General features: G+C 46.6%; 1 long non-coding RNA gene across 7 annotated transcripts; it reads left to right on the forward strand.

Moving 5' to 3' along the window:
* The first annotated feature begins 672 nt into the window (after positions 1–672).
* Positions 673–22802, forward strand: LOC140418223 (uncharacterized). 7 transcript variants are annotated; one of them, XR_011944853.1, is made up of 4 exons: positions 673–774; positions 1301–1358; positions 17076–17224; positions 19723–22802. It is a non-coding gene; the product is annotated as an uncharacterized lncRNA (long non-coding RNA). The 7 variants fall into 7 exon arrangements; XR_011944851.1 differs by lacking the exon at positions 673–774 and having other exon boundaries at positions 829–1358; XR_011944852.1 differs by lacking the exons at positions 673–774; positions 1301–1358 and adding an exon at positions 13576–13855.
* The last annotated feature ends 1078 nt before the right edge of the window (positions 22803–23880 follow it).

The raw sequence follows: 23880 nt of genomic DNA on the forward strand, positions 1-23880 counted from the left end.
CCAAACCCATCTCGCCATCTGCACCATTTATTTCCTCCACTGCCAGTTTTCTCCCTCCCTCGCCTCTGCCTGGGTTCAGTTCTCCAGCTCTTGTCTGCAGAGTGACAATAAAACCAATGGGTCTTATTGGGGGATTGGGGCCTCCACTCACCCGCCTGAGTCCAGCTTCAACCTGCACTGCGCATGCTCCAGCTCACAATGGCTGGGGAGTGATTGACGGCGGGTCCCGACCAATAAGAAAAAGGTAATCCGGGTCTGGATTGACCCTGCAAACGGCCACCATCTTGGGAAAGGAAGTTGGGTATTTTGTTGTTGGAACGGATCGCTGGGGCGGCCATCTTAGGATGGGAAGAAGGAGTGGGCGGGACTTCCTCCCCTGTGCCAGGCCCGGGGCAACCGGCGACCACCACCACTTTGGGAATGGAAGTCGAGTTTTTTGTTCCTGGCGTGGAGCGCTGGGACACCCACCTTGGTTAGGGAAGAGGGAGTGGGCGGGGCTTCACCCTGGTAACAGCCCGGGGCAACCGCCTCCATCTTGGGAATGGAAGTCGAATCTTTTGCTCTTGGAGCAGAGCGCTTGGGCGCCCATCTTAGTACGGGAAGAAGTTGTGGGCGGGTTTCCGCTCCGGTGACAACACCCGGGTCACCCGGCGGCCGCCGCCATCTTGTGGCGGTGATTCTCTATCCGGTTCTTTAGTGAAGGACAATGAGCTGCAGCTGAGGTTGGAAAGTGTTCAGAGGAAAGTCTGAAATCAGATTTACAGCCAGATGTCTGTAAGAACCACAAAGTTCACATTCAGTATGTTTGGCAAATGAAATCACAATGCTGCAAACACTCAGTTGTGAAGAAGAATCAGATTGCATTGGAAATATTAACTCTCTTTCTCTCTCTCCACAGAAGCTGCTAAACCTGCTGAGGATTTCCACAACTTTCTGTTTTCACTTCACATTTCCAGCTTCCGCAGTTTTACTGATTATTATGTTTTTGAAATACTGTTACATAACCTGTTCAGAGTAAAGCAATTGTCACCATTTAAATGTCCAAATCAGTGATATTTATTGGTTTAACTGAGACTGGGCTGTTCAGGAGCAATGTCAGAAATCACTTCACAAAATATAGTGAAATCTGGAATTCTATTGAGTTTCTGTCAATAGAAACTATAAAAACTGAGATTGATAGATTCGAGAGTATTAATGGTTATAGAATCAAGGGAGTTGGATGGATTTAACAAACCGATCAGACATTTGCAAACTGGAGCTTAATGTCTGAGGTTGAACTGATTCTGGTTTTGTTTTGAAGGTGGTGTCGGTTTCCTGTCCTGTCGATTATCTCCACACCCGCTGGTAATTTGCCGGAGGTGAGATAATTTTTATTTGTGTCATGAGTAGGCTTACATTAACACTGCAGTGATTAACTATGTACCATTAACCATTCACCTGAGGAAGGAGCAGCGCTCCGAAAGCTAGTGACATCGAAACAAACCTGTTGGACTTTAACCTGGGGTTGTAAGACTTAGTACTGTGCTCACCCCAGTCCAACGCCGGCATCTCCACATCGTGATTAACTATGATTAACACAAATTGATATCACTTGATTTTTATTCAGAATTTAATTTCTTATAACAAGGTTGGAGTTTATGAACACCATAATAATAATAACAGTCTTTATTATTGTCACATTTGGCTTATATTAACACTGCAATGAAGTTACTGTGAAAATCCCCTAGTCGCCACACTGGCGCCTGTCTGGGTAAATTGAGGGAAAATTCAGAATGTCCAGTTCAACTTACAATTCAGCTCACGTCTTTTGGGACTTGTGGGAGACCCATGCAGACACAGGGAGAACGTGTGGACTCCGCACAGTGACCCAAGTGGGAATCAAACCCAGGACCCTGGTGCTGTGAAGCAACAGTGCTAACAACTGTCCTACCGTGAAGGGGAAGAGGGTTGGTGCAGTGGCACAGCCTTGTCTGATCCCAGTCTTCACTGAGATAGTGTCTGGGGTGTTTCCATTGATGAGGATCATGACTTGTGTGTCATCATTGTGCAGGCGGAGGATGGTGGCCAATTTCTGAGGACAGCCAAATTTGAAAAACTTACTGATTAAAACATCACTTTGACGGCGTAAAACAGTTTTGTGAGGTCAGAAAAGACCAAGAACTGCGATTGCTGCTGTCCCTTGTATTTTCCTTGGGTTTGTCAAGTAGTGTAGATCATGTCTTTGGTGCCTCATGAAGGGAGATAACCTAACTGTGACTCTGGAAGGAGCTCTTTGGCCACGAAGAGGAGATCATTGAGGAGGATCCTGGCAATGATCTTCTCTGTGGCAGACAGCAGGGAGTCGCCTGTGCAGGTACCACAATCAGACTTGTCTCTCTTCTTAAATATAGTCACAGTGTCTTTGAAATCCCCTGGCATGCATCCATCTTCCCAGGTGAGGAATATGAGATTGTGTAGCTATGCCAGGAGTGTAACCCCGCCATGCTTCAGAATTTCAGCAGGGATTAATTCTGCTCCAGAGGCCCTGCTGTTTTTCAGCTGTGGAATGGCTTTTTCACTCCGCTCTAGATCGAGGTACCATGGGGACTGAGCCGGACATGATACTGGGGAATGGATTTAAGGACGTTAAAGCCAAAGACAGAGTCTCGGTCGAGGGGTTCTTCAGTCCCTCCAGTGAGCACCGACTGACACTCTGTCCTTGATGAGTTCCCCTCCACACTTTGCTCTCAGTGGGGTGGGCCATTGACTGCTTAGGTCATCAATTGTATTGGCAGCGCTGGTGAAACCGTGCATGCCATTGCTTTCCATGAGCTGTGGGCTATCCCTCACTCTTTCTACCCTCTAAAGGCTTCAGAAACTTGGAAAACTTGGAGCAGGCACCTCAAAAGCACTGGAGCGGTACTCCCAGCAGTGCCTTCACAAGATGCTCCAAATCCAGGGGCAAGGAGGGCGGTCCCACAGAGGAGAGGGAAAGGGAAAACTGGGAGTGGGGCAAAGAAAGTCGGGGGCAGAGGTGAGTGTAGTGGCATCACTAAGGAGAAGGTGCTGGGGAAGCTGAAAGGTCTGAAGGTGGATAAATCACTCAGACCGATGGACTACACCCCAGGGTACCGAAGGAGATAACAGCAGAGGTTGTGGAGCCATTGGTGGTGATCTTTCAGGGATCACTGAAGTCAAGGGGCTCACAGAGGACAGGGAAATGACTAATGTAACACCCCAGTTTAAGAAAGGCAAAAGGTAGAAGATGGGAAATTATAGGCCGGTTAGTCTGACTTTGGTTGTTGATAAGATTTTAGAGTCCATTATTAAAGAGGAGATTACGGAGTTCTTGGACGTGCATGGTAAAATAGGACTGAGTCAGCACGGCTTCATCAAGGGGAGGGCATGCCTGACAAATCTGTTAGAATTCTTTGAGGAGGTAAAAAGAAAGTTAGACAAAGGAGAGCCAGTGGATGTGATCCATTTGGTTTCCAGAAGACTTTCGACAAGGTGCCGTACAATAGGCTGCCAAATAAAGATAAGAACCCATGGTGTTTGGGGCAAGGTACTGGAATGGTTAGAGGATTAGCTGACTGGCAGAAGGCGGAGAGTGGGGATAAAGGGGTCTATTTCAGGATGGCAGCCGGTGATTATTGGTGTTCCACAGGGGCCACAACTATTCAATACATTAACGATCTGGAAGAAGGTACAGAGGGCACTGTTGCTAAGCTTGCAGATGATAGAAAGATGTGTAGAGGAACAGGTAGTGTTGAAGCGGGGAGGCTGCAGAAGGACTTGGACAAGTTAGGAGAGTGGGCAAAGATGTGGCAGATGTAATAGAATATGGAACGTGTGAGGTTATGCACTTTGGTAGGAATAATCGAGGCAGACTATTTTCTAAATGGGGAACGACTTCTTGTTAGGTGAATTGGACATTCTGAATTCTCCCTCTGTGTACCCGAACAGGCGCCGGACTGTGGCAACTAGGAGATTTTCAGAGTAACTTCATTGCAGTGTTAATGTAATCCTATTTGTTACACTAATAAAGATTATCATTATTATTAGCTGGAGTACTGTGTGCAGTTCTGATTGCCACATTACAGGAAGGATGCGATTGCACTGGAGTTGGTGAAGAGGCGATTCACCAGGATGTTGCCTGGAATAGAACGTTTCAGTTCCGAAGCGAGGTTGGATAGGTGTGGGTTGTTTTCATTGGAGCAGAGAAGACTGAGAGCCGACCTGATCGAGGTGCACAAGATTATGAGGGGTATGGTCAGGGTGGACAGGGACCCTCAGTTGAAGGGTCAGTCACAAGGAGACACAAGTTCATGGTGAGGGGCAAGATATTCGGGGGGGGGGGTTTGAGGAAAAACCTTTTTAGCCAGAGGATGGTGGCCGTCTGGAATGCACTGCCTGGGAGGGTGGTAGAGGAGGGTTGCCTCACATCCATTAAAAAGTACCTGGATGAACATTTGGCGCATCGTAGCATTCAAGGCTATGGATCAACTGCTGGCAAATGGGGTTAGGTCGGCAGGTCAGGTGCTTTTCGTGTGTCGGTGCTGATTTGATGGGCCTCTTCACTGCTGCTATTGATACAATGTTAGGTGGCGTTGTAGGCAGCCCAGACGATGGCATAAAATTGCAAGGAGATATTGACCAGGTGAATGGGCAAATTTGCGGCAGATGGAATTCAATGTAATCAAGTGTGAGGTTATCCGTTTTGAACCAAAAAATAATAAAACAGAGGACTTTCTAAATGGAAAGAGATTGAGTACAGTGGATGGCGAAGGTGCACAGATCCTTAAAATGCCATGGATAAGTGCAGAAAATAATCAAAAAGGAATGCTAGCATTTATATCCAGAGGATTGGAGTATAAAGTCACAGAGTTTATGCTGCAGCTATACAAAACCCTGGTAAGACCCCACTTGGAGAACTGTGAGCCATTTTGGGCACCACACCTTCGGGAGGATATTGTGGCCTTGGAGGGAGTGCAATATAGATTTACTAAAACAATACGCCACGATACCTGGACTACGGGGGTTAGGTTACGATGAGAGATTATTGATTGATTAATTTTATTTATTGTCACATGTACCGGGGTACAGTGAAGAAAATTGTTCTGCGTACAGTCCATAAAGATCGTTCCATACGTGAAAAAAACCCATAGGACCTACATAAATGCACAGGCAAGGGGTGAGCAGACAGAGTGCATTACTACTCAGTAGAGAAGATGTGTGAAGCGATCAGTTCAGTCCATAAGAGGATCATTCAGGAGTCTGGTAACAACGGGGAAGAAACTGTTGTTGACCCTGTTAGAGCGTGTTCTCAGACTTTTCTCTGATGGGAGAAGTTGGAAGAGAGAATAACCTGAATGGGAGGGGTCTTTGATTATGCTGCCCACTTTCCCAAGGCAGAGGGAGGTGTAGACAGAGTCAATGGATGGGAAGCAGGTTTGTGTGATGGTTTGGGCTGTGTTCGCGATTCTCTGTAGGTTCTTACGATCTTGGACCAAGCAGTTGCCATACCAGGCTGTGATGCAGCCAGGAAGGATGCTTTCTATGGTGCATTTGTAAAAGTTGGTAAGAGTAAATGTGGACATGCTGAATTTCCTTAGTTTCCTGAGAAAGTATAGACACTGTTGTGCTTTCCTGGTCGTAGAGTCGGCGTGGGTGGTCCAGGACAGATATTTGGTGATGTACACACCTAGGAATTTGAAGCTGTTAACCATCTCCACGTCGCACCATTGATGCAGACAGGGATGTTTACGATACTTTGCTTCCTGAAGTCAATGACCAGCTCTTTAGTTTTGCTGACATTTAGGGAGAGATTGTTGTTGCTACGCCACTCCACTTGGTTCTCTATGTCCCTCCTGTAGATATTGAAGATGTCGAGGGATATGAGGGATAGTGTGTGAAAACGGTGCTGATCACCCGAGATCAGCCAATGATCCCATTGAATAGTTCAGCAGGCTCGATGGGCCGAATGGCCAACTGCAACTCATATTTGTTGTGATCTCCTGGACAGGAAGCTGTGAGCTTGGATTTGTCAATCAGCCTGAATCAGCACCTTCAGGAGAATAGAGAGGGTGAATATTAGATACAGCAGAGTGAGAATGGAGGGAAAGTGTGTGGGATGGAGATTTACAGCTTTCGGGGAATAAGAGAGAGGAAAAAGTGTGACATAGAAACTAGAATTGTCTGTTCTGAGTTTCTATCCTGTACTGACAGTGACAAATTTTGGAAATTGTTTTTACAGGATATTAGATGAGGAGGAATTGCAGACTGAAATCTCAAATGTTACGGCTCGACCTGACAGTCACTCCCTTCCTTGCAACCTCAATATCTCCCGCCTTTGAATCTAGAAGGAGAAATATTTTCCTGAACTGTCCGCTAAAGATTTCAAACATCAGTGTGACAGGAAAAACACCGAGACCCACACAACGCACACCCGAGTGAGAGTTTTCCAGTGAACTGACTGTAGAAACATCAGCGTGACAGGAAAAATACCGAGACCCACACAACACACACCCGAGTGAGAGTGTTCCAGTGAACTGACTGGGGAACGAGCTTCAACTAGTTACACAGCCTGAAAAAACATCACACCATTCACAGTGCGGAGAGACCCTACCCGTATTCTGAACTGATTGTCGAACCTGGAGAGACAGGAGGAGACCCAAAACATGGAGAAACCGTGGAAATGTGGGGACTGTGGGAAGGGATTCAGAGTCCCATCGAAGCTGGAGATTCATCGACGCAGTCACACTGGGGAGAGGCCATTCACCTGCTCTCAATGTGAGAATGGATTTACTCGGTTATCCACCCTGCAGAGACACCAGCTAATTCACACTGGGGAGAGGCCATTCACCTGCTCTCAGTGTGGGGTGGGATTCAGTAATTTATCCAACCTGCGGTCACACCAGCGAGTTCACACTGGGGAGAGGCCATTCACCTGTTCTCAGTGTGGGAAGGGATTCACTCAATCATACTCCATGCAGAGACACCAGCGAGTTCACACTGGGGAGAGGCCATTCACCTGCTGTCAGTGTGGGAAAGATTTCATTGATTCATCCACCCTGCAGTCACATCAGCGAATTCACACTAGCGAGAAGCCATTCACCTGCTCTCAGTGTGGGAAAGGATTCACTCAGTTATCCACCCTGCGGAGACATCAGCGAGTTCACACTGGGGAGAGGCCATTCACCTGTTCTCAGTGTGAGAAAGGATTTCCTCAGTTATCCAACCTGCAGAGACACCAGCGCGTTCACACTGGGGAGAGACCGTTCACCTGCCCTCAGTGTGGGAAGGGATTTACTCAGTTACCCAACCTGCAAAGACACCAGCGAGTTCACACAGGGGAGACGCCGTCCACCTCTCAATGTGCGATGGGATTGCATGTTTCATCGTACCTGCTGTGACACCAACAATTTCACAATCGATTACAGGGGTTGGATTCTGCTGTTATTGTTTCTGCTCTACACCCAGGACTGCATTTTGTTCATTCTGACAGGTGGTCAGTGGAGATAGTCGGAGGGTTTCTTTCTGCTGGACTGGCCGGTCTCACCACTTTGCCTCCAGTGGGCTGATGCTCTTTGAGCCTTGTTGCTAATCCCTGGCTTCAAATTGCATAAGGATCATAGAGTGAAAGGGTGTTTTGGAAGTTTGAAGATATTTATTTCCCATTTCTCCTTGGAACAGCCCCACCCCCACCCAAAACGTGCCACGTTGCCATGGAAATGGGTCCTGGTAGTTACATTTTTTTTGTTTAATTGATCTGGATATCACCAGCGATCCGGGTCACTGTCCGTGTGGAGTTTGTTCATTCTCACCGTGTCTGAGTGGGTCTCGCTCCCAAAACCCAGGGTCGGTGAATTGGTCACGGTAAATTGCTTCTTAATTGGAAAAAAAGAATTGGGTATTCTAAATTTAAAAAACAAAATATCCGGGTGTTACTCACTGATATCAGGGTTTGAGGGACAAGTTATCTGAGGTGGACTGGGAAACTGGTGGGAGACAGGGAACAGCTAATATTTTAGGAATTATTACATATTTACCAGGGGGTCGGTTAGCTCAGTTGGCTGGACGGCTGGTTCGTGACACAGAGCGAGGCTAACAGTGCGGTTCGACTCCCACACCGGTTGAGGTTAGCCATGAAGGCCCGGCCTTATCAACATTACCCCTCGCCTGAGGTGTGGTGACCCTCAGATTAAATCACCACCAGTCAGCTCGCTCGCTCTCTCTCACTTTCTCTCTCAGAGGGGAAAGCAGCCTGTGGTCCTCTGGGTATTTTGTGATTTTTATTTCACAAAAATACACCAAATCTAGATTCTATTAAGGAACAAAATTCCAACAGGAAAAATGATTCAAACGTGGCGAACAAGAAAAGTTAAATGTTTGATTGATTTGATTTATTGTCGCATGTACCGAAGTACAGTGAGAAGTATTTTTCTGCGGCCGAGGGAACGTACACAGTACGTACATAGTAGGCACAAAGAATAATCGACAGAGAACATTGACAATTGGTACATCGGTAAACAGTGATTGGTTACAGTGTGGAACAAGGGGCCAAACAAAGCAAATACATGAGCAAGAGCAGCATAGGACGTCGTGAACAGCGTTTTTGAAGGGAACTGATCGGTCCGAGGGGGAGTCGTTGAGTCTAATAGCTGTGGGGAAGACGCTGTTCCTATGTCTGGATGTGCGGGTCTTCAGACTTCTGTACCTTCTGCCTGATGGAAGGGTCTGGAAGAAGGCAATGCCTGGGTGGGAGGGGTCTCTGATCATGCTGTCTGCCTTCCTGAGGCAGCGGGAGGTGTATACAGAATCAATGTGGGGGTGGTAAGCTTGTGTGATTCGTTGGGCTGAGTTCACCACACTCTGCAGTTTCTTGCAATCTTGGTCCGAGCAGTTGCCACACCAAGCTGTGATGCAGCTGGATAAGATGCTCTCTATCGCACATCTGCAGAAGTTTGTGAGAGTCGATGCAGCCATGCCAATTTTCTTTAGCTCCCGTAGGAAGTAGAGACGTTGTTGGGCTTTCTTGACTGTTGCATCACCGTGAGTGGATCAGGACAGACTGTTGATCACGGTGACCCCCAGGAACTTAAAGCTATCGACCATCTCCACTTCTGAGCCATTGATGCAGACGGGAGTGTGTGTCGTGCTACGCTTCCTGAAATCGATGATCAATCCCTTGGAAATGGAAATATTCCATTCGATCAAAGGGGCTGGTTTAGCACACGGGCTGGTTTAGCACAGTGGGCTAAGACGGCTGGCTTGTAATGCAGAACAAGACCAGCAGCGCATGTTCAATTCCCGTTCTAGCCCCCCCGAACAGGTGCCTGAATGTGGCGACTAGGGGCTTTTCACAGTAACTTCATTTGAAGACTACTTGTGACAATTAATTATTATTATTATTATTAAGGATGGAACTCATAAAGTGGTCAAAATAGTAGCAATGAATGAATCAGTAGTTATGGTCAAGGATTGAGTTTTATTTGCTGTAAAATTGTAAAAGCTTAATTGCTGTGTGTGGGCAATGAGGATAAATGTACCGGCAAGAGAGACCTTCCAGCCCTGATTAGCCTCAGCATTTGAAACTGTATGAATCAGGAATTGTCCAGAATCAGGTAAAGGGATCGTATGAAACAGTTCGATTGTATTCCTGTCTAAGTTAATGAGAGAAGTAATGGTGTCAGTAATTGGAGATCCAATTAAATTATACTGGTGCCCAATTGACCAATGGTCATGTTACCACAGGCCCAACTCTGACATGAGGTAATGAAAATTGCTTATTGTCACAAGTAGGCTTCAATGAAGTTACTGTGAAAATCCCCTCGTCGCCACATTCCGGCATCTGTTCGGGGAGGCTGGTATGAGAATTGAACCGTGCTGCTGGCCTGCTTGGTCTGCTTTAAAAGCCAGCGATTTAGCCCAGTGTGCTAAACCAGCCCCTGTTTGGTCACTTTGGGGATAAAGGTCGACGTTCCAAAGGACTTCCTTGCTGGCCAAGTATTGAAGACTCTCGAGGCCGAGTTCCAAGGAAATTACTGTCAAAGGAGCCATGGAGGGTTACGCTTCCACAGACTGATCACCTGCATGAAGTTGTAAACGTCAATGTCTTCAAGTCGTTCAGTAAACCTTTTTCTTTTAATAAACATTTTAAATTTACTACACAGAGAATTCTGCCTTTTCTTTAATTGATTAAAAACGTGACTGGAACAGTGAAACAAAGTGAATTTATTCAATGGTATGTTGGGGTGGCTGAGCTCAATTAAGTTACAGATAAAAAGATCAGATAACATCAATCTTCGATTTTAAAACTTGCATTTCTGTAGTGCCTTTCACAATCACAGGACATCCCGAAGTGCTTTACAGCCAATCGAGTACTTTTGAAGGGTAGTAACTGGTGTGATGTAGGAAAAACAGCAGCAAATTTATACACAGCAAGATCCCACAAATAGCAATGTGATAATGAGCAGATGATCTGATTTTGGTGATGTTGATTGAGGGATAAATATTTGCCAGGACACCGGGGATAACCCCCCAACTCCTCTTCACAATAGTGGCCACGGGAACTTTTACAGGACCTGAGAGGGGCAGACGGCTTCAGTTGGACATCTTATTTGAAAGAAGGAAATTCTGACAGTGCAGCACTGCCTCAGTGCTGGGAGTGGAATATTGGATGTCATTTTTGTCCTCGGGTCCCTGGACTGGGATTTAATCCCACAACCTTCTGATTCAGGGTGAGAGGGCTACCCCCTGAGCCATGGTTGACACGATAGACAATACAAAGTTAGAAAGGGAAAGTTACCCTTTAAAAAACCCCAACTTTTGCCTAAATCTAATAATAAAGACCCCAGTCTAGATAACATGGATGTAACTTCAACAAATGTTAGAGCGTTGGTTTAGAGCCACAATTTTCGACTTTGAGACTCGGGCACCTTTTTGTCTCTATTGCTCGTGTGAATGACAGCCAGGCGACGGAGCTGAGGGCTGCATTTGGAGGAGAATAACGGCCTGCACCCCAGTTGGGAAACTGCCATGGGCATCACACTAATAGAGAGACAGGAAGGTGCTGGAGGACTGAGTGGGAAATGGACCACCAACCGGTTACATCAGTCACTCAGAGCGAACGAGAAACCCGTCTCTTTCAATACATATACAGGGAAGAGGCTGCAATGAAATCTGTCCCTTTTAACCTGCATAAAGGCAGGATGCTCAGATGCACACGCTGAAGGAGGAGTCCGTTTGGCCCATCATTCCTCCTGCTAGTTCTTTGAAAAGACTAATTCATCTAACTGTTCTGCTCTTCCACACAGCCCTGCAAATTATTCCCTTTCAAGTATTTATGTTTGGAAAGATACCATTGAATCTGCTTTCAGGCAGATCAGAACAACTCGCTTCAAAATATTAAAATAAAATCTCCCTCATGGATAAGGCTGGCAGGGCTGAAAGGCAGAGGTTGGTAGATTTAATGTTGGAGGTGGATCGGCAGTAATCCACGGCCCCTACGGCAGAGTTGTTGGCATGAGAAAGATGTACAAATGATGTTTGAGTTTGAATCGACGGGGAATGCGGTGAGCCAGCTTTACAGTTTGCGAGGAGCATTTTATGAGTATGGGGATAAAGCCAGTTGATTATTGTCTCACCAATTGAGACGGCAGGCAGCCACACAGGGAACAGCTCAGGTTAAAGATGAGGGGGGGAGAGCTGGTTACTGCCCCGGATAAGATTAATGGAGCTTTTGAGGTTATTCATCGAGGGCTATACAAGTTTGAACCACTGGAGGATGGCTCGGCGACGGGGCAATGTTTAGATGGATTGGACTTCCCAGTGGTAGAGAGAGTGATGAGCAATGGGGTTGGAGGAAGTTATTGACTGTATTCGTTCCTAGCAATCGGGAAACGCCCTGGGGCCGGATGGTTTTCCGGTGGAATTTTACAAACAGTTTGCGGCCTTGTTGGTGCCGTACTTACTGGGAATGTTCAATGACTCTCTGCTGAGGAGGGCGGGGGCGGGGGCTGCTGTCGGCCACACAGACGTTGGGCCTGATTTCTCTAATCCCTGGAAAAGGACAAAGATCCCCTTGAGTGTGGGTCTTATCGACTTATTTCACAATAAAATACTGATGTGAAAACACCATCTAAGATTCTGGCAAAATGTTTGGAGGAGTGCACACCAGAAGTGATCTCTGAGGACCAGACAGGGTTTGTCAGGGGCCACAGTTATCGTCCAACATCAGGAGGCTTTTGAATGTGGTCATGTCGCCCCCTATGGAGCAGGTGCCGGAGGTAACCATCTCCATGGATGTGGAGAAGGCCGTTGACCGTGTGGAGGGCAGCTACTTCTTCGAGGTCTGGGTGATTTGGGTTTGGTCGCACTTTTATTTCCTGGGTGAAACTGCGATATAATTCCTATGGCTAGTGTCCAGACCAATGCTGCGAGCTCAGGATATTTCTGACTACACAGGTACGAGACAGGGATGCCTGCTGTCTCCACTACTGTTTGCGCGAGCGATTGAACGGTTGGCCATTGCGCTTAGATCGTCAGTGAAATGGAAAGGATTGAGAGGGGAGAGGGGGAGGAACATAGAGTGCCCCTTTATGCAGATGATTAGTTGTTGTACTTTTCTGATCCTCTCTCAGGTATGAGAAATATGATGAAACTGTTGAAAAGAATTGGACATTAAACTGTGGGCAACATTCGATTCTGTGACCAATATTTAGTTAAATACGGATCTGAATAAGGAAACTTTACAGCCACCAGTGAAGTTTAAATGTCTCTTTGTGTCAGGATGAACCAGCATTTGAGGAATATGAAATCTCTGGACTGTTGGTCTCCAACTGCCGTATTGAACACTGGAGAATGAGCTCGAATTGAGACAGAGTGAGTGAGTGATCATCGTAAACTGCTATTGTATCGCGGTGTTCTGGGTCTTAGAGTTTTAACTCTGCAGTTAATTGTCAGGGATGCAGTATAATAAACCCTGAACAAATCAAATGTGTGTGAGAAGCATCTGAAGCACCAGCTGAACCAGCAGTGCTGAATGTCTCCCAGTGCAGCCACAGTACTGTACTTATTCCAGCTTCCAAGTCCACCTGAGAACCAACATCCTGGCTATTCATCAACAAGAAGCTTCAGAGCCTCATGAGAATTATTTGTTTCTAAAAACCCTTCACTCCAACTAAAGGACCAGCTCAGCAAGAAGACAACAGACCTGCAGCGATATAAAGATTACAGTCTACATTCCATTTTCATTACAGCTTCAACTTGATCTGTACCTAATTTCTGTGTATGTGTCAGTGAGTGTGAAAGAGACGAGAGACTGAGATGTTCAAACATCCAGGGAAATAGTGTGATAATAAATAACCTTCTATCCGTTAAAAATCACCAGTAAGCCTGCTGCTGAAATGTATTTTAAATAAAGAAAGATCGCCCAGAGGGTAAGAAAATATCACACAAACATCCTGATAATGGACTGGAAAGGACCACGAATTGTAATCAAACGCTGTCTCACCCTCTTCAGGTAGCTATACAGAGACTGCAGCCTCTCACACTGAATGTCTACGTGATCCAGAGACACCTCCAGGCCACAAACATCAGCTTCAGCCTGAACGTGGGTGAAACTTTTTAAAAACCCGTTACTTTGCACCGGCACTAGGACCCGGCTGGGGACAGAAACCTTCAAGCCCCGCCTACTAGCTGTGGCATCACCAAGACGCCAGCGCATGCGCCCTGCTTCCCCAAGATGGCGGCTGTGAACCAGGGCCTGGTCCCGGGAGAGAGAGCTGACCGGCGGTGATGTGACCTGAGGATCACCGCACCTCAGGCAAGGGGCCAGGTTGGGAAGGCGGTGCCTTCAGGAATAACTGGGAAGGTGATGTTTGGTCAGTTGCTGCAGTCTGTGTAGTGAAGGTGCTGTCACAGTGGTGTGAGGTGAGGAAGTACAGGATTATCACCCAGCAATGATCAATTAAGGGGAATGTAAATCCAGCTCAGGCTGCTTTCAGATTGGAAAGGGAGCTAAGGTGTGTCCTTAGAGCTGGTGAATGTTGTGGCTTTGGCAGTTTCTCTATAAATTCATTTCTTCCCTCCCTCTCCCACCTCTATCTTTAGAGTCATAGAGTTTTACAGCACGGAAAGAGACCCTTCAGCCCATTCATAATAATCTTTATTATTGTCATAAGTACGCTTACATAAACACTGCCAGTTATTGTGAAAATCCCCTAGTCGCCACACTCCGGCACCTGTTCGGGTACACAGAGGGAGAATTCAGAATGTCCAATTCATGAACAAGCTCGTCTTTCGGGACTTGTGGGAGGAAACGGTCGCACCCGGAGGAAACCCACGCACAAACGGGGAGAACATGCAGACTCCGCACAGACAGTGACCTAAGCTGGGAATCGAACCCAGGTCCTTGCTGCTGTGAAGCAGAAGTGCTAACCACTGTGCTACCGTGCCACCCATAAGATTATTAGATTACTAGGTCTGGATGAATTGTTTCCCAGGATGCTGTGGGAGGTGAGGGAGGAGATTGCAGGGGCTCTGACCCAAAGTTTTAATTCCTCTCTGGCCACGAGGGGAATTGCCAGGGGACTCGAGAACAGCTAATGTGGTCCCACTGTTTAAGAAGGTTGTAGAGATAAGCCAGGGAACTGCAGACCAGTGAGTCTCACGTCACTGGTAGGGAAACTATTGGAGAAAATTCTGATGGACTCTATCTCCACTTGGAGAGGTTTGATCAGGATAGTCAGCATGACTTTGTCAGAGGGAGGCCATGCCTAACCAATTTGAATTAATTTTTTGACCATGTGACCGGGTGTGCAGATGGGGGTAGTGCAGTTGATGTAGTTTACATGGATTTCAGCAAAGCCTTTGAACAAGATCCCACATGAGAGACATGAAATTGATCAGGTGGATTCAAAATTGACTTAGGTGTAGGAGACAGAGGGTGATGACTGCTTTAGTGACTGGAAGCCAGTGATTAGTGGCATACCACAGGAATCTGTGCTGGGTCCCCTATTATTCAGCATTTATATAAACAACATGGACGACTATGTGGGGGGTAGGCTCAGTGCTTTGTGGATGACACAAAGATTAGCCGGGTGGTTAACAGTGAGGTTGAGTGTCTTGGGTTACTGGAAGATGTTGATGGGTTGGTCAAATGGGCGGATAAGTGGCAAATGAAATTTAACCCTAAAATGTGTTAGGTGACACATTTTGGAAGGGATAATGTGACAAGGAAGTATTCAATGAACAGCGTGACACTGGGATGTTCTGAGGAACAAAGGGACCTTGATGTGTTTGTCCAAAGATCTGTGAACGCGGAAGGGCAGGTTAATAGGGTGGTGAAAATGACATATGGGACATTACTGTGAGCAGTTCTGGTCACCACATTAGAGGAAGGATATGATTGAACTGGTGGTGCAGAGGAGATTCACCAGGATGTTGCCTGGGATGGAACATCTGTACACCCAGATCTCTCTGCCTGTCAATACTCAAAAGGGTTCTGCCATTTGTTGTATATTTCCACCTGTATTAGACCTTCCAAAATGCATTACCTCCCATTGTCTGGTTTAAACTTAATCTGCCATCTCTCCATTCAAGTCTCCAACCGATCTATATCCTGCAGTATCCTCTGACAGTCCTCATCACTATCTGCAATTCCATCAACAATTGTGTGATCCATAAACTTACTAATCAGACCGGTTCCATTTTGCTCCAAATAATTTATATATGCTGCAAACAGCAAAGGTCCCAGCACTGATCCCTGCAGAACACCATAAATTACAACCATCCATTCAGAAAAGCACCCTTCCACTGCTACCCTCTGTCTTCTATGACTGAGCCAGTCCTATATCCATCTTCCCAGCTCACCTCTGATCCTGTACAACTTCACCTTCTCTCCCAGTCTGCCATGATGGACCTTGTCAAAGGCCTCACTGAAGTCCATGTAGACAACATTCACTGCCCGATCTTCATCAATCATCTTCGTCACTTCCTCGAAAAACCCAATCAAGTTAGTGACACGTGTCCTCCCCTTCACAAACCATGCTGCCTCTCGCTAATACATGCACTTGCTTCCAAATGGGAGAAAATCCTGTCTCGAAGAATTCTCTCCAATAATTTTCCTACCACTGGCGTAAGGCTCACCGGTTTGTAATTTTCTGGATTATCCTTTTGGCTTGGGTTGTTTCCATTGGAGCTGAGAAGATTGGGGGTGGGGGGAGGGAAATCTGATGGAGGTGTACAAGATTATTAGGGGCGTGGATAGGGACCAGCTGTTCCCCTCAGTTGAAGGTCAGTCAGAAGGGGAGATGAGCTCATGGTGAAGGGCAGAAGGTTTTGGGGGGGTTCGGAGTTAAAAGCCTTTTTACCCAGAGGGTGGTGATGGTTTGGAACGCACTGCCTGGGAGGGTGGTAGAAGCGGGTTGCCTCACATTTTTAAAAAAGTACCTGGATGAACACCTGGCACATCAAAACATTCAAGACTATGGGCAAATGCCGGCAAATGGGATTAGGTCGGTAGATCAGGTGCTTTTCATGTGTTGGTGCAGACTCAATGGGCCAAAGACTGTTGCTGATGATACAAAGTTCGGTGGCATCGCAGACAGACTAGATGATGGCATAAAATTGCAAGAAGATATTGACAGACTCGGTGAATAGGCAAATTTGTGGCAAATGGAATTCAATGTAAGCAAGTGTGAGGTTATACATTTTGGACCAAAAACAAATGGAACAGAGTACTTTCTAAATGGAAAGAGGTTCGATACAGTGGATGTCGAAGAGACTGTGGGGGGGGGTTCAGATGCATAGATCAGTTGTGGGAAAAATAACCCCCAGAAACTAGACTGTAGACTATTCAGTGAGAGAAATGCTTTATTAAATGACAGAGCTCTGGGAGAAGCCCTATACCCTCAGACAGGGAGTCACCGACTTCTCGATTGTTTTGGGGACTTAGCCTTTATACACATGAGTAAACAAAGTTGACACTTGATCATATGATCATGAGTCAGTTCGTTAGGCAGAAGCGTTAGTCATTTTGCAATAAGAAACAGCAAGAAATCGAGGCCAACTTCTGCTAATTTACTTAGCAGATACTATGACAGACACTGCGGTTGCAACATCAAGTACGGGCAGTTGCCTTTTTGCTGAACATCTGCCTTCATCGTGGTTTGTGGTTGGAACTCTTTGTGTGTGAGCAGTTGAACAACGGAGAAGTGTGATAATAGCTTATAACTCAAAGGTCAGTTTGTTGTGCAAATGTCTTGTGCGTAAGTCAGCACATTTAATGTCTTTAAACAGAGTCCATTTTATATCAGGCGGCATCCATTTTGTATCTTCTGAAGTCTGTATGGAATTCTACCTCTTCAGATCCTTAAAATGCCACAAACAAGAAATTAATCAAAAAGGCTAATGAAATGCTGGCATTTATATCTAGAGGATTGGAGATTGGACAAGTTATGCTGCAGTTATACAAAACCCTGGGAAGACCCCACTTGGGGGCTGTAAACAGTTCTGGGCACCACACCTTTGGAAGGATATTTTACGCTTGGAGGGAATGCAACACAGGTTCAATAAAACAATACCCCACAATACCTGGATTACAGGGGTTAAATTACCAGGAGAGATGACACAAATTAGGCCTGTTTTCGCAAGAATTTAGAAGGTTAAATATCTCTTAAGATATTAACAGGGAAAGACCGGGTCGATGAAGATAAACTATTTCCACTGGTTGGTGATTCTAAAGCTAGGGATCATTGTCTAAAAATCAGGACTAGACCGTTCAGGAGAAATGTTGGGAAGAACTTCTTCACGCACAGGATGGGAGAGGTTTGGAACTCTCTCCCACAAACAGCAGGTGAAGCTGGATCAGTTGTTAACATAGATACATAGAAGATAGGAGCAGGAGGAGGCCTTTTGGCCCTTCGAGCCTGCTCCGCCATTCATCACAATCATGGCTGATCATCCAACATAAGTTTAAATCTGAAGTAGAGTTTTGTTGAGCAAAGATATTCAGGGATATGGAGTTAGGTCACAGATCAGCCATGATCTCACTAAATGGCAGGACAGACTCGAGGGGCTGAATGGCCTACTCCTGTCCCTATGTGTATTTCTGTGATTCTGAAATTCAGACAACAGCATCACGGGGAAAGAGTCCGGATTAGAACCTGAGTTAGTCCGAGCTGCAAACCATCCCTCCAGATCCTGGCCCTTCATGGATTTAATGAAGGCCAAGGCAATAGTTGGATTATTGAAAGACTTGACGGAGTTGTTGGATTCCATTTTTCGGGTTGCAGGATAAAGCCTGACATAATTCACTCCCCACAGCCTTGAGCTGCCTTTGAACATCATCAAAGCCTTGACGCTTCGTTTGTGTTGCTGCCGAAAAGTCCTGAATCCTCACTCCCTCCTGGAGCCAGACGCCACCTCACCGTAACCGTCTCCAGGACCTTCTGGCGATCTTTCAAGTTGTGGAAGTGAATGATTACAGGCCTGGGATGAAAACTATGCCTCGGCCTCAGAGACAGGATACGATGCACCCTTTCTAATTTGAAACACTCAGGCTTCATATCCAGCTGAGAAAACGTGGCAGCCGGTCCCCGAAGAACCTAACGGGAGCCTTACCCTCCACACCTTCTGACAGGCCGACGACTCGGATGTTCTTTCTCCGACCCTCGGTCCTCCAAGTCCACCAGGACCTCCGCCAGCCACTCGGCTGGTTTTCAACGGGTTGAATTCTTGCCTCTGTTGAGGAGGCATCTTGCTGAACGTTCAGGATTCTCTCCTCCGGATCATTGAGCCTCTTCATGACGTTTTGCAGCTGAGCCTCACAAGCTCACAGATATTGAGTCAGCACACTCCGCCTCTGGTCAATAACACGGATAATGTCGGCAGTCATCATTTTCGCCGCCTCCCAGAGCCCCGGAGAGCGCGGGGTCGAGAGACCTCCCGAGTGTCAGGCCGCCATGTTGAAAAAGCGGCTCCATTCCCGCTGAATCCACCTGCGCTGTTTTATCTATGATTTCTTGCCTTTTTCCTGCATAGACCGAACCGAACCCTGAAGTCTTCCAGAGACATGATAACAAATATTAATTCAAGGAATAGGGAGGCGAGTGGTGGGCTATCAGGATAATCAACAGATTATAGGTGAGTGGCACCATACCCTGTGGAAAACCAGCTACTCCCATGCCAGTGTCACATCCCCCCCCCCCCCCCCCCCCCCCCCCAGGGTTATGGGGAACTGGCAGGAAATGAAGAGAAAGACGAGATGAGGAGGGATTTCTTTACTCGACGATGTGGTGAAGATTTGGAATTCTCTATCCCAGAGGATTCTGGTGCTTCAGTCGTCAAGTATTTTCAAGACACAGACTGATAGGTTTCCAGATGTTGAAGATGTCGAGGGATATGAGGGATAGTGTGGGAAAACGATGCTGAGGTTGATCGGCCAATGATCCCATTGGATGGTTCGATGGGCCGACTGCCGCTCATATTTGTTGTGATCTCCTGGACAGGAAGCTGTGAGCTTGGATCTGTCAATCAGCCTGAATCAGCACCTTCAGGAGAATTAGGAGTGTGAATATTAGATACAGCAGAGTGAGAATGGAGGGAGATTGTGTGGGATGGAGATTTACAGCTTTCGGGGAATAAGAGAGGAAATAATGTTCCATAGGAACTAGAATTGTCTGTTCTGAGTTTCTGTCCTGTACTGACAGTGATGAATTTTGTAAATTGTTTTTACAGGATATTAGATGAGGAGGAATTACAGACAGAAATCTCAAACGTCACGTCTCGATCTGACGGTCATTTCTTTCCCTGGAACCTGAATATCATTGGGCTTTCAATCTAGAAGGAGAAATGTTTACCCAAACCGTCAGCTAAACATTTCAACCATCAGTGTGACTGGAAAAGCACCGAGACCCACACAACGCACCCGAGTGAGAGTGTTCCAGTGAACTGACTGTGGAAAGAGCTTTAACCAGTAACACAGCCTGAAAAACATCACCATATTCAGAGTGGGGAGGGACCATACCTGTGTTGTGGACAAGGCTTCAACTGATTGTCCAGCCTGGAGAGACTTGAGGAGACCCAAAGCATGGAGAAACCGTGGAAATGTGGGGACTGTGGGAAGGGATACTCAGTCCCATCTCAGCTGGAGATTCATCGACGCAGTCACGCTGGGGAGAGGCCATTCACCTGCTCTCAGTGTGAGAAGGGATTTACTCGGTTATCTCACTTGCGGAGACACCAGCGAGTTCACACCGGGGAGAGGCCATCCACATGCTCTCAGTGTGGGAAAGGATTTACTCAATTACCTCACCTGCAGAGACACCAGCGAGTTCACACTGGAGAGAGGCCGTTCACCTGCTCTGTGTGTGGGAAAGGATTTGCTGAAGTATCCACCCTGCGGAGACACCAGCGAGTTCACACTGGGGAGAGACCATTCGCCTGTTCTCAGTGTGGGAAGGGATTTGCTGAAGTATCGACCCTGCGGAGACACCAGCGAGTTCACACTGGGGAGAGGCCGTTCACCTGCTCTGTGTGTGGGGAAGGATTTGCTGAAGTATCCACCCTGCGGAGACACCAGCGAGTTCACACTGGGGAGAGGCCGTTCACCTGTTCTCAGTGTGGGAAAGGATTTACTCAATTATCCACCCTGCGGACACACCAGCGAGTTCACACTGGGGAGAGAAGGTCCACCTCTCAACGTGAGACAGGATTGTCTGTTTCATCGGACCTGCTGTGACACCAACAATTTCACAGTTGATTACAGGAGTTGGATTCTGCTGTTGTTGTTTCTGCTCTACACCCAGGACTGCATTTTGTTCATTCTGACAGGTGGTCAGTGGGGATAGTCGGAGGGTTTCTTTCTGCTGGACTGGCCGGTCTCACCACTTTGCCGCCAGTGGGCTGATGCTCTTTGAGCCTTGTTGCTAATCCCTGGCTTCAAATTACATAAGGATCATTGAGTGAAAGGGTGTTTGGAAGTTTGAAGATATTTAGTTGCCATTTCTGTTTGGAACCCTGCAAAGCATGCCACGTTACCATGGGGATGGGCCCGGGTGGTTACATGGTTCTTTTGTTTAATTTATCTGGGTGTTCCTCACAGAGGAAAACAACACGGTATGAGGGGCAAGTTGTCTGAGGTGGACTGGGAAACTGATTGGTACAGGGAATACCTAATATTGAAGGAATTATTACATATTTATCAGGTGGTCGGTTTGCTCAGTTGGCAGGATGACTGGTTTGTGATGCAGAGCAAGGCCAACAGTGAGGATTCAACTCCCGTACTGGCTGAGTTTATTCATGAAGGCCCCACCTTCTCAACCAGGCCCCTCGCCTGAGGTGTGCTGACCCTCGGGTTAAATCACCACCAGTCAGCTCTCTCTCTGTCAAAGGGAGAGCTGCCTATGGTCCTCTGGGATTTTGTGACTTTTATTTCACACATATACAACAAATATAGATTCCTTTAAGGAACAGAAATCCAACAGGAAAAGTGATGGAACCGTGGCTAACAAGAAAAGTTAAAGATTCCATTAGATCCATTAAAATTCAGCCAAGGGGGACCAAGAAACTGATGAAAGCAAACTGGCAAGAAACATAAAAAAACGACTGGAAAAGCTTTGACAGGAATGTGAAAAGGAAAAGATCAGCAAAGACCAATGTGGTCCATTCCAGGCAGAGACAGGAGAGTTTATAATGGGGAGTAAGGAAATGGCAGAGAAACTAAACAATGTGTGTCTGTCTTCACAGAGGAAGATACAGAAATTGTCCCCAAAACACCAGAGAACCAAGGGACTGGCAGAGATTAGTATTGGTGAAGAAGTCGTACTGGAGAAATTAATGGGCTTGAAAGTTAATAAAACCCCAAAAGCTGATGATCTACATCCCAGAGTGTTGAACGAGGTGGCTGTAGAGATCTCTATTCCTCATTCTAAATTCTCCTGACTCTATCTGGAACGGACAAACCTTTGTCTGAGCCAAACGTTTCCTTATTACGTAGCCACAGAAGCTTTTACAGTCCATTTTTATGTATTTTGCTAGTTCGCTTCTATTCTATTCTCCCTTTGTTTCTGTGTCTTGGTCGAAGAACTGAAGTAAATCCTCGGGAATGAATCATTCTGGACTGGTTCTGAAACAATTAAGTTTCAACTTCCAGGACAGAGTAACTATAATCTTGGAATGTGATTTTAAGTTATGTAAAAGGGAATAATTCTATTTTGTAGTTTACTGTGTAGGTTTCAGAGTTAAAGTAGCTTCTAGTTTGTTTGTTTGTTGTATTAAAAGTCGTAAAACTTGAAGTCCCGCCGTGTGATCCTTTTAATTTGTTGACTGGGAATTTGATTTTTTATAAGAAGTTGCTGACCTTTATGGAGATCTTTATCCACAAGTTTTGTCTTCCTATTTGAGCCTCGGGCACCTTTCTGTCTCTATTGCTCGTGTCACTGACAGCCAGGCGATGGAGCTGAGGGTGCAATTTAGCTGAGAATAACAGGGCTGTGCCCCAGTTGGGAAACTGCCATGGGCGTCGCAAATAGAGACAGGAAGGTGCTGGAGGACTGACTGGGAACTGCACTTCCAACCAATCAGGTTTCCGCGGGGGGGGGTGACCGGGGCTGACGGTGATGCAACCCCCAAGGTTCAGTGCCCTTGTGTCCAAGGCGGGGAGTCACGGGGACAGGGTACAGAGGAGCCGAGGTGAAACCATTTGGGACCAGAACATTGTGAACATCGTGTTACTCTGGTTGTCTATGACCCTCAAGTAGTTTCTGTACTTTTTTTTAACCATGTTGTTTCATCAATAAACTTTTGACAGGAAAATATTTGAATTTGTTGGACTTTTCTTGATTACATTTGTTCACTTTCAGGAAAGTGGGTGAGAGGTTGACAGGCTCTTTAACAGAAAGTGAGTCCCTCTAAGGTAATTGGTAAAGGAGCCAGAGGGGTTGAGGAGATTTGATTTTTCTTTTGACACAGTGTTTGAAAATGGAGTTCAGGAAGTCAATTGTTTTTTTTTCTTTATAAATATTTTATTGAAAATTTTTGGTCAACCAACACAGTACATTGTGCATCCTTTACACAATATTATAACAACACAGATAACAATGACCTATTTTATATAAACAAAAATGAATAAATATTAAATAACAAAAATGAAAACTGGCCCTAATTGGCAACTGCCTTGTCACAAGCTACACCCCCCCCGCCCCCCCCACCCCTCCCCCCCCCCCCCCCCCCCCCCCCCGCCCCCCCCAAATCCTGGGCTGCTGCTGCTGCCTTCTTTTTTCCCCCCATCTATCTATCCGCAAGATATTCAACGAACGGTTGCCACCGCCTGGTGAACCCTTGAGCCGACCCCCTTAGGACGAACTTAATCCGCTCTAGCTTTCTAAACCCCGCCATGTAATTTATCCAGGTCTCCACCCCCGGGGGCTTGGCTTCTTTCCACGTTAACAAGATCCTGCGCCGGGCTACTAGGGACGCAAAGGCCAAAACATCGGCCTCTCTCGCCTCCTGCACTCCCGGCTCTTGTGCAACCCCAAATATAGCCAACCCCCAGCTTGGTTCGACCCGGACTCCTACTACTTTTGAAAGCACCTTTGTCACCCCCATCCAAAACCCCTGTAGTGCCGGGCATGACCAAAACATATGGGTATGATTCGCTGGGCTTCTCGAGCACCTCGCACACCTATCCTCCACCCCAAAAAATTTACTGAGCCGTGTTCCAGTCATATGTGCCCTGTGTAATACCTTAAACTGAATCAGGCTTAGCCTGGCACACGAGGACGACGAGTTTACCCTGCTTAGGGCATCTGCCCACAGCCCCTCCTCGATCTCCTCCCCTAGCTCTTCTTCCCATTTCCCTTTTAGTTCATCCACCATAGTCTCCCCCTCGTCCCT

Source organism: Scyliorhinus torazame, chromosome 5 (genome assembly GCF_047496885.1).
Source record: "Scyliorhinus torazame isolate Kashiwa2021f chromosome 5, sScyTor2.1, whole genome shotgun sequence".
NCBI lineage: Eukaryota > Metazoa > Chordata > Chondrichthyes > Carcharhiniformes > Scyliorhinidae > Scyliorhinus > Scyliorhinus torazame.